The sequence below is a fragment of the Anabrus simplex genome, chromosome 6 (assembly GCF_040414725.1).
Source record: "Anabrus simplex isolate iqAnaSimp1 chromosome 6, ASM4041472v1, whole genome shotgun sequence".
Taxonomy (NCBI): Eukaryota; Metazoa; Arthropoda; class Insecta; order Orthoptera; family Tettigoniidae; genus Anabrus; species Anabrus simplex.
The window spans coordinates 335,028,952-335,042,302 of record NC_090270.1 but is presented as its reverse complement, the minus strand read 5'-3'; the positions used below and the strand labels follow the sequence as shown (position 1 = coordinate 335,042,302).

At 39.7% G+C, this 13,351-nt stretch overlaps 1 protein-coding gene across 5 annotated transcripts in view; it reads left to right on the top strand.

Annotated features, from left to right (window-relative positions):
• Positions 1–13,351, top strand: part of LOC136875792 (putative inorganic phosphate cotransporter) — a 280,776-nt gene that overhangs the window by 230,547 nt on the left and 36,878 nt on the right. The gene's annotated exons all lie outside the window — the stretch shown is intronic.

The window sequence follows — 13,351 nt, the reverse complement described above, 5'->3', positions numbered from 1 at the left end:
GTTCGATTACGTACCTGAGACAAAATTTGCTGAGATTTTAAAAAAATACTAGTGTTCAGTTCTATTGGAACCAAAGGACAAAGATGAAAATAGAGGGAAACACGACTGAGGACATAGCTATGCGACAGGCGTGTGCCCTGTCCTGTCCTCTCAAAGAAGTTGTCGAGGATGTTAACCGAGGGATCAAGAAAAATGACGATGTCAAATAACATCCGTTTTGTTGATGATAACGTTGTGTTAGCCAGTAATCAAGGTGGTCTTCAAATTATTATCAGCGTTGTAACGATCGGTGTAGAATTCGGTCTGCTCATAAATTTGTGGCTTGGTTATAAAAGGGCCAATGTCAAAAAACCTGTTTTTGAGCTACGAGCATTTGAAGTTTTGCTTATAGTTTTCCAATAATTTTTTTCAATAACTAACTGTAAATAACTTTATACTTTCTTTGTGGAAGTCACCTTATTACACGCTAATTTTTTCTATCGTATTCTTTAAAAATTGCCAGGTTTCTAATCTTTGTTTGTATTCTAATATTATTGGCAAGGGCTTATTTAATTAAACGTTAACTGCTCGTTTAGTACTTAACAGAGACATTGGCCCTTTTAACATGTTGCGAGCCAGGATAAAACGCGTTTGTATCAGTTAATATCTCAATTTCGATAAAAAAAATGACATTGGCCCTTTTAGAACCAAGCCACAGAAATATTGGCAAGAGTATGTTGATTGTATTTCAAAAACACCTAAGACTACGCAGGCCTCCCTGTAATAATAATTTCGTGTGGCTATTTCAAGCCGAGTGCAGCCCTTGTGAGGCAGACCATCCGATGAGGATGGGCGGCATATGCCATGTACAGGTAAATGCGTGTTATTGTGGTGAATTATAGTGTTATGTATGGTATGTGAGTTGCAGGGGTGTTGGGGACAGCACAAACACCCAGTCCCCTGACCATTGGAATTAACCAGTGAAGGTTAAAATCCTCGGCCAGGCCGAGAATCGAACCCGGGACCCTCTGAACCGAAGGCCAGTAGGCTGACCATTCGGCCAACGAGTCGGACTGGCCTCCCTGTACATCAACAGCACAATTCTTCAGCAAGTGTAATTTTTCAAATACCTTGGAATTGTAGCAACTGAGCATTGCGATCCCAAGAATTACATCTTATCCAGGATTGGGCAATCTCTCACGATTTATCACAGTCGATTGGATTGCCAATCTTCGTTGGGAGACAGCATCATAAGAAAAAGATGAAGAAGAAGAAGAAGAAAAAGAAGAAAAAGAAGAAGACGAAGGTCAAAATAGGCAAGCCCCCTTACCGATAGTTATTGGACTAGACAAAAGAGTAACCGAATGGGTGGCCAAATTTCTAGAAAATAGATCTCAGAGCATTAGAGTAGGCGAAGCTTTATCTGACCTTCAAATAATTAAGAGAGGAATTCCTCAAGACAGTTTTATTGAACTTTTATGTTTTTCCTATATAAATGATATGAGTAAAGAAGTGGAATCAGAGATACAGCTTTTTGCAGATGATATTATTCTGTATAGGGTAACAAATACGTTACAAGATTTTGAGAAACTGGAAAATGACCTCGATAATGATGTGAGATGGACAGCAGGCAATGGTATGACGATAAACGGGGTTAAAAGTCAGGTCGTGAGTTTCACAAATAGTAAGTCCTCTCAGTTTTAATTACTGCGTTGATGGGGTGAAAGTTCCTTAGGGGGATGACTGTAAGTACCTAGGTGTTAATATAAGGAAATATATTCATTGGGGTAATCACATAAATGGGATTGTAAATAAAGGGTACAGGTCTTTGCACATGATTATGATGGCACTTAGGTGTTGTATTAAGGATGTGAAGGAGAGGGCACAAAAGTTTCTGGTAAGACCCCTACTTGAGTATGGTTTCAGTGTATGGGACCCTCACCAGGATTTCTTGATTCAAGAACTGGAAAAAGTCCAAATAAAAGCAGCTCGATTTGTCCTGAGTGATTTCCGACAAAAGAGTAGCGGTACAAATATATTGCAAAGTTTGGACTGGGGAGACTTGAGAGAAAGGAGACGAGCTGCTCGGCTAAGTGGTATGTTGCAAGCTGTCAGTGTAGAGATGACGTGGAATGACATTAGTAGACGAATAAGTTTGAGTGGTGTCTTTAAAAGTAGGGAAGATCAAGATGAAGATAAAGTTGGAATTCAAGGGGACAAATTGGGGCAAATATTCGGTTATAGGAAGGGGAGTTAGGGGTTTGTATAACTTACCAAGGGAGATGTTCAATACATTTCTAATTTCTTTGCAATCATTTAGGAAAAGACTAGGAAAACAACACACAGGGAATCTGCCAAACGGGCAACTGCACTAAATGTAGATCAGTAGTGACTGAATTATTCAATCCGTTTTGGAGAACCGTAAAGAAAGGATAGCAGGGTACGGTGTTCTGTTCAATGATCCATCTCCAATACTGAGGACTGATGCAATGATACAGTATGTTCTAGTTTCGTTCTAAGGATGTGAAGCATGTTAAGGTTCCTGAGAAAGGAATGTAGGTACATGATCTCCTGAAGAGTGCTTCTCAAACCATTGCAACGCCTGCAACACTGTCATCCGAGGCCATTTCTTGGCGTGGTAAACTGTGTATCCTTAATCTCTTGTCCAAATTGTGCACAGGGTAATTCAGATAAATTGTCCACCTCAAAGAATCTTTGATCCATTAAAGTTATAGACCTGCTCTTTTCAAATTATTAAATTCTATTAAGGGGCTTATAAATACTGTCCTATTCCTCTCGATCACATATGTAATTACCGAGAAACTGATAGCAACTTTCTTATTTAAATGGGTCCCTACGAATTTCACCCAATGGAACAATAATATATTGTGTGACAAATTCAGTGATGTGCTTTTCATATAAATCCGACGAGGCTTTCAAAGGTTTTCAAATTAGTAGGCACTAGACAGAAAGAGATGCGCCACTCGCCTTTAGGTCGGCGCGTAGTTCTGGTGCTTGACTCACGCCTTGTTGATAAACACACAAACCTCGCCAATATCTCGAGGGGCGTCGGAAAGACAGCATGAAGAATGCGTGCGACATTTCGAAGTTACAAAGCTTCTGTTTCATTGCCGTTGAATGAGAAAAGACCATCAATAGAGTGAAATTGTAATAATTTTAGTCTTTCATTGTCCTTCCCATGAGTACATAGAACATGAGATGAAATCAATAACTTCAAAATCCAGTGAATGGCATAGTCATTGGAAATAATCGATGGACATTTAAGAGACAACATTATTGTTGGGCTTTTTGGTTTTCCTTAAAGCCAACATGTACCTTTACAACAGAGAGTGGTCGAGTTCGAAATCAATTACTGTTGGTATGCTAGCATAAACCGCTGTTCAGACAAAAAGTTCATGTGTTTTTATTTTTAGGAGCATTGTTTTATTATGCCCCATTTCAATCACTTGCATCACGCAAAGAAATGTACAGTCGGTCAAAAAATCGTTGAGTGTATGGGATTATTTAATTCTCTTCCAAGTATATGCGCACTTGCGTTAAACTGCCCCGCTTGGTTTACATGTTCCTGAAAAAACAATTCGAATAAACCGAGAGAGATGGTTTAACACGAGCGCAGGTGTTCTGAGATACGATACCATGCTCTCAATCATTTTTGAGGGACTGTAGATGGTGATGGTGCTTGTGGTTGTAAATTTAAGGGTGGAACATGGAGGTTACCAGCCGTTCGTAACAATAAACAAGTAGAAAGAGAAAAATTAAATTTTGGGCCGCTTGAAAACTAAAGATATCGATAAGAATGTGAAAGGCCATGCAAAGCAGAGAAACGGAAGGCAATCTATGCGAGTGACGTTTTACAATTTGTGATCTGGCGAGGGTGAATATTTTCTGAGGCAAGGAATGCAGTTTCATTGAAAGGATTTATTTTAAATGTTTATTGTCGATGTGCCCTTTGACGTCTTAATTTGCTATCTGTATGCCATACCGTCCTACTTCCACCACTGCTACAGGTGAATTTCGAACATGTATTGTGAACACTCAGCGGTAAAAAAGGCTCCAGAAATGTGTTCGTGAAGTACTGTTGTTCCTGGAAATAGAAAGGTGATGCTTGTCCTGTCCGCCTCTGTAGTGTAGTGGTTAGTGTGATTAGCTGCCTCCCCCGGAGGCCCAGGTTCGATTCCCGGCTCTGCCACGAAATTTGAAAAGTGGTACGAGGGCTGGAACGGGGTCCACTCAGCCTCGGGAGGTCAACTGAGTAGAGGTGGGTTCGATTCCCACCTCCACCATCCTGGAAGTGGTTTTCTTCGGTTTCCAAATTCTCCTCCAGGTAAATACCGGGACGGTACCTAACTTACGGCCGCTTCTTCCCTCTTCCTTGTCTATCCCTTCCAATCTTCCCATCCCCCCGCAAGGCTCCTGGTCAGAATAGCAAGTGAGGCAGCCTGAGGGAGGTACTGGTCATCTTCCCCAGTTGTATCCCCCGACCCAGAGTCTGAAGCTTCAGGACACTGCCCTTGAGGTGGTAGAGGTGGGATCCCTCGCTGAGTCCGAGGGAAAAACCGACGCTAGAGAGTAAACAGATTAAGACGATTAAAATGCTTGACCTGCACTTTCCCGTTCGCTTACAGGCGACTCGAGTTGAAGTCACTAGTTTAACATGTGCTCGGTAATATCATCATCAACCGCAATGCACATCTGGAATCTTTTGGTTAGAGGTGCACACACGGACTGAAGTATTTCTCTCGATATCGTAAAGCATGCTGCAACAATGCGGTGCTTTAGGTCATCTGGAGTCTTCTGGGCTTGTTGATAGACTTTGTCCTTTACTGTGGCCCAGAGAAAAACCTACAGGAGTAAGATCAGGAAAACGTGCTGGCCATATTTTTCATGCACACCTATTAAGGGCTTCCCTAGCAACGACTGCGTAGTGAGCAGGAGACCCGTCGTGTTTGAACCAAATGCTCGTACGTATTGAACCCGAGTGACTTAGGCCCATAGTCAGTCATGATTTGATCGGTAAAATAATATGGTACATTTATTGAAATACAGAAGGGACGTTGAAGATATTTCGTTTATGTAATGTCGAAATCAGAGCGAAGGAAGGACGACAGACTGGAGGAGCCTGACGGATTAGCTCAACACGACAACTTTTAGCTACTTCACAGCAGGGAATATCATTAGTTGGCGTACAAGGAAATACAGAGTCCACAAATAAGTCTTGGTCAGAAAGAGGAAGGGGGAGAGTCATACAAAGGAAACTCACCACATGAGTAATACCTTGGGATATTTTTGGCAGGACAGAAAGTCCGTGACCTCATGGAAAATTACAGCGGCTGAGTGTACGTTCGCTAGCCTAAGTTCGAGCAGGTGGAGATTTAAATCACGTGACCGCTTGCCGGCCAATAGTAAAAATTTGATGGGAGACTCAGGGATACCATCTTAAGGAATGATGGATGAGATATTTTCGTAACTACAAAAGTATTCAGTAATAAATTATTATGAGTACGCGGATGAATGTACTGAATTTATTAGATGTCACGCATGGAAAAATAATCAATACTTATTGGCAAATTAATTAAATTGAAGGCTGGATTTCTTGGAAACCAGACAGCTTGAATCTCATTGGCTGAAAGAAGACCACGTTGTCAGAGACGCTTACGAAGGCGCGAAATGTGAGGAGCTAAATCCATCCATATCTCCTAAATCTGTGATCACCTGGAGTTCATATTTTATCCAGCAGATATGCTAGCGGAGTGGATTAATTTGATGTAAATTTTAACTTCCAATTCGGAGTGCAAGTACCGATATTAAAAATCCACCCCCTCCCTCAGGGGTATGACGTCAACGAATCCGCGGGAAAAAGGCTTCATCCATATATACGGGGCAAGGGATCCTCGCCAGTACACTTGTCTTGAATCGTTGGAGCTGAATTGACGGTCGCCAGCACACGTGAATTGAATATCGGGAGCTGAACTGTTGGTCGCCGGTAACTTAGAATTCTACGGACGTACAGTCATTTAATGGCGCGAGCATCCGCCAGTGTTTGTAAAGTGTGATCGCGCTCAAGCAACATGTTAAATCTGGAAATAGTCAACGTAGGATAGTGTTTGTTATTTATGAATATCAGTGACGTAAAGTAATTACCCCGCAAGAGAGTAGTATAAAATATATCACCATAAGTACGTACATAATAGACTGTGTGACGAACAGTACTTTAAGGAAGTAGTAGCCTGTACTTAGCTATACCGAACCGATGTCATGAACACGTCAAGAATGCCGTATAAATCGGGCGTATCGCGACGGGCGTAATAGTTGACACCTCGTCGTACGTGTCCAGGTCCATTGTGCGGTAGGTGGACGAAGATTAAATAGTGTATATATTAAATTCTTGGGTCTAGGATAGAAATTTGTTGCATCCAAGTTAAAGTATACAGTGTTAACGTTGTAAATGGTGAAGGTTTGTGGTAATCAAGATATGAGTGTAAAATGATAATGTGCCAGGAAATCTTTTGTGAAACTACGCCATCAAGAATGGAGGAGTAAAACGCAGAGAGGGGCCGGATGGGGCCTCTCGTCTGCAAAGCTGCAATGGAATACCGATAACTAAGATGAGTACTAAACTGTAAATAATATTTGGGAAATGTTATCGTGATGGGAAAAATGGGAATAATTTGATTATACTTGGTTACCTTCTGTAACAAGATGGGTCGCTTAACGACCCCATCCTCAATTTGTAGCACGGACAGTAGTAAATCATAATAATGTAAATAATCGGGTCTTTTATGTATTCAGTTTGTTGGAGATGTAAATTTGTATATATAGTGTAGTACGTTAAGTCATGCATGCATTCATATTTTCTTTGTAGTCAATAATTTTCTTTACATTTGATTTTGGTTATGCTAGTTAAATAAGACCCGATATGTGTTTTCTGTTTTGTCATTTTAACGAGCCATTTAATGACATGGAAGGAAAATCCAGCTTCGCCATACCAAGTGTGTTTTGTTGTAATTAATATGGTCATATTTTCAAAGTGAAGTTGTTAAATTTGTGAGATGCGATTAATATAATAATATTCCAAGTAAATCATATCTGGAGTGGTTAGAGCCAGAATAAATCGACTTTGTGAAAGGGGTTATGCGTTAAACATATTAAGAGTGGACTACCGTGTAACAGGCGAAAACTATTTTTTTTAATTAATAATAATAATAAATAAATAATATAACTATTTTTTTTAAAGAAGATATTTTTTTTAAATATGATAATAATAATTTATGTGATCAAGTGTTGAGTTTATTGGGAATCATTTAATGACGGGATGTCGTTTTTAATTCGGAATTAAAGTGCGTGATAATTTAATTTGGTCAATTAATAATATTGAAATGTAGATCGGTGCTAATAATCCGTACATGTTAATGAACGTGTGGTTTAAATTACGGTCCAATATTTTTACGTATAAATGTCGTGTCTTAAAGTTGCGATTCATTAGCCGGAACATGTAGTGCTAATATTACGAGACCATGATTGTCAAATTTTGGTAAATATAATTTCAAGATGTTACGATTATTTGTGGATAATGAACTAAAGCTAGATCAAAATGAGATAGAAAATGTGAAAGAATCTGCAGTCAGATAATAAAGGTCGTACGATGTCAGAATGAATAAATAAGTCAGTTGATAATTCTGTGAGAAATAAATGAATCGAGGAATATTGAGATAGAGAGGAAAATAAATTCCGTACGAGAGACACTTAGGATATTGAAATGAGTGTAAAATGTACGGGCAGTGTCACAGAGAAATACTGAGTTACGCAGCGGGTAGAATTCGAACCCGTGACAGCATGTACGAAATAAATAGACTGCACAGCTGTTCGTTGAGATACAACGGATCTAAGGATAATGAGAGTTCAGATTCCACATAAATGGTCGTATATTGTATTCATTGTAATGACGAACGAGAACAATCATGATGTCGTGATAATAATAATAATAAATATTGCAGATAAAGGATTGGACCGCCTTAATTAATTGAGCGTTGATAAAGATGTTAAACGGGAATCTAAATGATAATATGCAACCGATAATAATAATAACAATGTTAGGACGATGTTAAATCATCGCGATCAGATTAATAATAATTGTCATAATAATAACTGTAATGATGTCGTTGGTTGATCAGTGAAATGTTTGTAATTGCGACCGATATCTTAATATAGATTTTGGCGGATGTGACCGATTCATTAATAATAATAATAAACTTGTGTGACGTGAATAATAATATTAATATCTTGAGTCACCTATTCATTAATAATAATAATAACCACGAGAGGGATATAATAATAATAATAATAATAATAATAATAATAATAATAATAATAATAATAATAATAATAAGAAGAATAATTTCATGAATATTGTGACGATGGTGAATTAAATTGTTTGGTGACAACATCCCTCTATTCGTATGTTGAATAAAATGAATGATAATATTAGAGTCATTTGGTACCTCGTTATCGTACGGTTTCCGTATGGGACGATGTGACTGTATACTTGGCGTGTTTGTTTACTTCGCTCGCGATGCGAGGGGGGTCACTGGCACGGTATTTCCCACCGCTTCTCGTTATCTCATCTGTGGCAGTAGTCTATTGAGGCTAACTGGAAACATCTCAGATCACATGTAAATAATATATAAATGCTGATTCAGTGGTATGGCATCAGCTGGATATCGTAAGATAGGGACTGTCCGTGGAATCCAGTTTTCGCAATTCACGAGAAACATTACCCAGTCCGAGTACCGGTCTCGGAAAAATGTACATAGCCGGAGTACGTCATCTTAGTTAAATCGGGAAGCCGACCGTAACATGGGTTATGCTCGGGCTCCCGATAGAAGGAAGCTATATCTTTGAACAACGGTTCGATTCAAATAGAATCGATCCGTGAATTATACCTCCAAAATGTCATTTTATTTCAGAAGCAACGCAGCAAGATATTGATACCACTTGCGGTATGGCAAGTGATTTATATATGTAACATGTGTGGAAATTCAAATGTTGTTGCCAAGTGTATCAAAGTTTCATACGTCAAATGGCGTAATAAACCGCTCCTTCTGGCAATTATTTCAAAGGAAACCACTCTCATAATCTTTTTATTGTAGATAGATGATGCCCTTTTTAAAGTAACAGTCACTTCCTAGTCCTATCATGGAGTCCTTAAATTCAAGTTACAATCGAGCATTCCCCATTTTAATTTTAAGTTGCTCCGTTCATCCCCGTGTTCTATTATGCCGTTATATTTATATTTGATGATTTAAATAATGAACCGACACCCCTGAGATAAATGCTAGTCTGGGACTCGGGAGGTGGACGGGTGCAGTATATCGATTGGAACATCCTCGAGGAGAGCAAGTAGTACGTCCCCAAGAAAATCTGCGTACTTGTGACTGTTAATATACCTTCCATGATGTAATGACCGATCACCGTCCCCCAGAAGCCCACACCACACATTAACACTCCACTGCCCCTGGTGTTCCACCAGCCTCAGCCAGTGCGGTTTTCCGTAGTGCAGTGGTGTATGTTCCTCAAGTTTACGTTGCCATTGTTACTGAGGTGGTGTTGGTGGTGGTGATTATTGTTTTAAGAGGAAGTACAACTAGGCAACCATCCTCTATATAGCACGAATCAAGAGTGAAAAAATGGAAGAGGGGTCCGACACTTCGAAAATGGAGGTATCGGCCAAAGTAAGACAAGAGCCACGAAGGGCATGAAAATGAAAGACTCCTAAGGCCTCCATACGTAATACCGTCGGGGTAGGAAAAGAACAAGAGTTGACCAAGAGAGGTCGGATAGGATAGATGGAAGTGAGGAGCATGGCACAAGTAAGTGGAAGCAATGCCAGGACTCAGCTAAGGCCCTCGTGGTCGCCAATCCACGATCCAAAGTACAGAGCCCCTGGGGCCTCTTTTAGTCGCCTCTTACGACAGGCAGGGGATACCGTGGGTGTTATTCTACCGCCCCCACTCACATTATTGCTGAACGTGGCTTCGTCGGTGAAAATAACTCGCTAGAGGAACTGTCCATTATCTCGTACTTGCACAAGAAAAGACTGACAGAATTCCTTCCTCCACGATCATGCAGTTGCTGGTGAAGTGATACGTGGTACGGATGGTACTTGTACCGCTCTGAAATACGAACGACACTTGGCTGCCCCTCGAAATGCCCCTTGTGCTCGTGTGCAAGAACGTCTATTGTCGTTGATTCACCTGTTGCTTGTTTGTTTCTGTTTCTCTTACGAGGCATCCAGTTTCCGTCAGTAAACAATTTCCTACATAATCTGCGAAGGATATTTCGTGAAGGACGCTGTTGCAACGAATACCTCTCCGTATATAATGTTTTTTTTTTGCTAGTTGTTTTACGTCGCACCGACACAGATAGGTCTTACGGCGACGATGGGACAGTAAAGGGCTAGGAGTGGGAAGGAAGCGGCCGAAGCCTTAATTAAGGTACAGCCCTAGCATTTTCCTGGTGTGAAAATGGGAAACCACGGAAAACCATTTTCAGGGCTGCCGACAGTGGGGTTCGAACCTACTATCTCCCGAATACTGGATACTGGCCGCACTTAAGCGACTGTAGCTATCGAGCTCGGTCGTATATAATGTAACAGCTGACGTCGCATTCCTTGTACAATCGCCATAAATAAGAAGCATGTCCAATTTTTCCTCGTTGCTATAGTACAGCCCTGTCCAACGCGGCGCCCGCGGGTGCCATGACGCCTGAGGTGTCCTTTTATGGCGCCCTTCGCAATTAATTTCCAAATTAAATTTTACTTAATATTTGGAAACAATACTTTTGCACTTCAATAAATATTCTTATTTTTCTCTTAAAAATACCGTCCTCAAAGTCAGGAAATTTTTTATATCCGTACCTCCAAATACACAAAGAGCTTTGAGTAATCCATAAATGTGATCTAGGCCTAACTGACTCGTGTCCGCAATTAGTGAAGAGATAGAAGAAAGGTTCATAAAGAGAGCTATTCGACATGTAAGTAGTTGCGACAAAGGGAAATACTCCACAAACCTCTCACAGTGGGGGGATAGCGCCAGGTATAAGGCCCTCTCTACTCATGGAGCCAAATATAGCCGCATATTTATTCTGCCAAACAGAACCACTTCCTTATGATTCACTTGATTGCAATGCCATAAACAACCTACCATGACAAAGTTTCACCAGGACGACAATGGGACACCCAATTTGCCCACAAAGTAACTTTAATCCCAACAAAGCTGTGCCGTAAACAATGAACAAACGATTTATGAAAGTCTTGCAATTGGAATGTTCCCAGTTCCTAGCTTTCAGGCGAACATTCAGTATTACTTGTGAGCTTATGCAGGGCTTATGGAATACGTTTTGAGTGCATTTGTGTTGTGATAAGTTGTACATTTAACATGTTTCGTGTGCTTTCTTTCATTACTATTTAAACTTTGAATTATTCATTAAACATAACTCGTCTTAACGTGGCCTAAGGCAAAGAAATTATAACTTTAACAGTGAATGGGAGGACCAGTATTACTTTATTGAAAACAAAGGAAAGTCTGTGTGTTTATTGTGTAATGCTAGCGTGTCTGTTCCTAAGAGAAGTAATGTACAGCGACATTTTTTGACTAATCACAAAAAATTTGACAGTGAATTTCCTGTTAATTCTGAATTAAGAAAACATAAAGTGAAAGACCTAAAATCTAAATTAGCATTGCAACAATGTGCTTTTAAGAAGCTATTTCAGCAAACGCGTAAGGTGACAATAGTTTCTTACAAAGTTTGTTACGTCCTAGCTAAAAGGAAAAAAACATCAGTGATGGGGAAGTAGTGAAAGAAGCTATGCTAAATGCCGCTGAATCTCTGTTCGAATCTCACAAAGATAAATCTGAATTGATATCTTCAATCAAAGGACTTCAGTTGTCCCACCAAACTGTTGCTAGGCGGGTTGAACAGATTTCTAATAATGTGGAATCTCAATTACATCAGGATTTGAAATCGTGTGAACATTTTTCACTCCAGTTTGATGAAAGTGCTGATATGTCTGACACTGCTGAGTTGTGTCTATTTGCTAGAATGGTTCTTAATGATTTTACAGTAAAGGAAGAATTTGTCAAGCTATTGCCACTTCATGGACGCACTAGGGGAGAAGATATATTTAATGCTCGTTAAATTCACCAAAGAGAGTAACTTACCACTGTCAAAGACTGTCGCTATAACAACCGATGGGGCACCGTCTATGACTGGTAGAAATAATAGATTTCTTTCTCTTTGCGCTAAGGATGAATCATTTCCAAAATTCCTTTCTTATCATCGTATTATTCACCAAGAAGCTTTATGCGCAAAGGTTTTAAAGTTCGATCATGTCATGAAAATTGTAATTCATGTCGTGAATTATTTAAGATCGTCATCTACTCGTCATCGATTGTTCAGAAATATTTTAAGTATGTCAGATTCGGAGTATGGTGACGTCATCCTTCATGTAGACGTAAGGTGGCTTAGTAGTGGGAAAACACTCGAACGGTTTTGCTGCCTGTTGGATGAGATACGAGACTTTATGAAATCATCTCCTGGGAAATATTATCACGAACTTGATATATCTTGGCTAATCGAATTCGCATTCTTGGCAGACATCACCTCAAAATTAAATGAGTTAAATCTCGAATTGCAAGGAAAAGATCATAATATTTCAGGTATGATAATTATTGTCAATGTATTTGAAAAGAAAAAGTAGAGATTGTCCATTTTAATAGAAATCCCCTTTTACATTTTCCAAATTTGAAATCTATGGCAGATACAGTAAATGGCGGCAAGCGTGATTTTTCATCTCTTGCTAAACATCTTGAAACTCTTGGGTCCGAATTTGGTAGCAGATTTAGACAGTTTCCAATGCTTGAACCAGTGATCATGCATGTCAATAATCCCTTCGCTTCTGTTGACGTTTGTGAGCTTGGAGGGAGGGTGTGTGAAATATTCGAAAATTATAATCCTGAAGAATTAGAAATGGAAATTTTAAGCCTTCAGTCAGACCTTTCTTTGAAATCCTCCTACACAACATGTGCCAATTTCTGGACTCTGGTGGACGGTAAAAAATACCCCATTACCAGCAGTGTTGCTCTGAAGATGCAATCTTGTTTTGGTTCAACCTATCTTTGTGAAGTCGCGTTTTCGACTACGAACATATTCAAAAACAAATACCGATCCTGCCTGACAAACTCATACCTGGATGACGCGTTAAGAGCAGCCTATTCCAGTTACACACCAGACTTTTCTCAACTTGCAGCGAGCATGCAGTGCCCGGATTTCACATTAATTATGTGAGTAAATATAT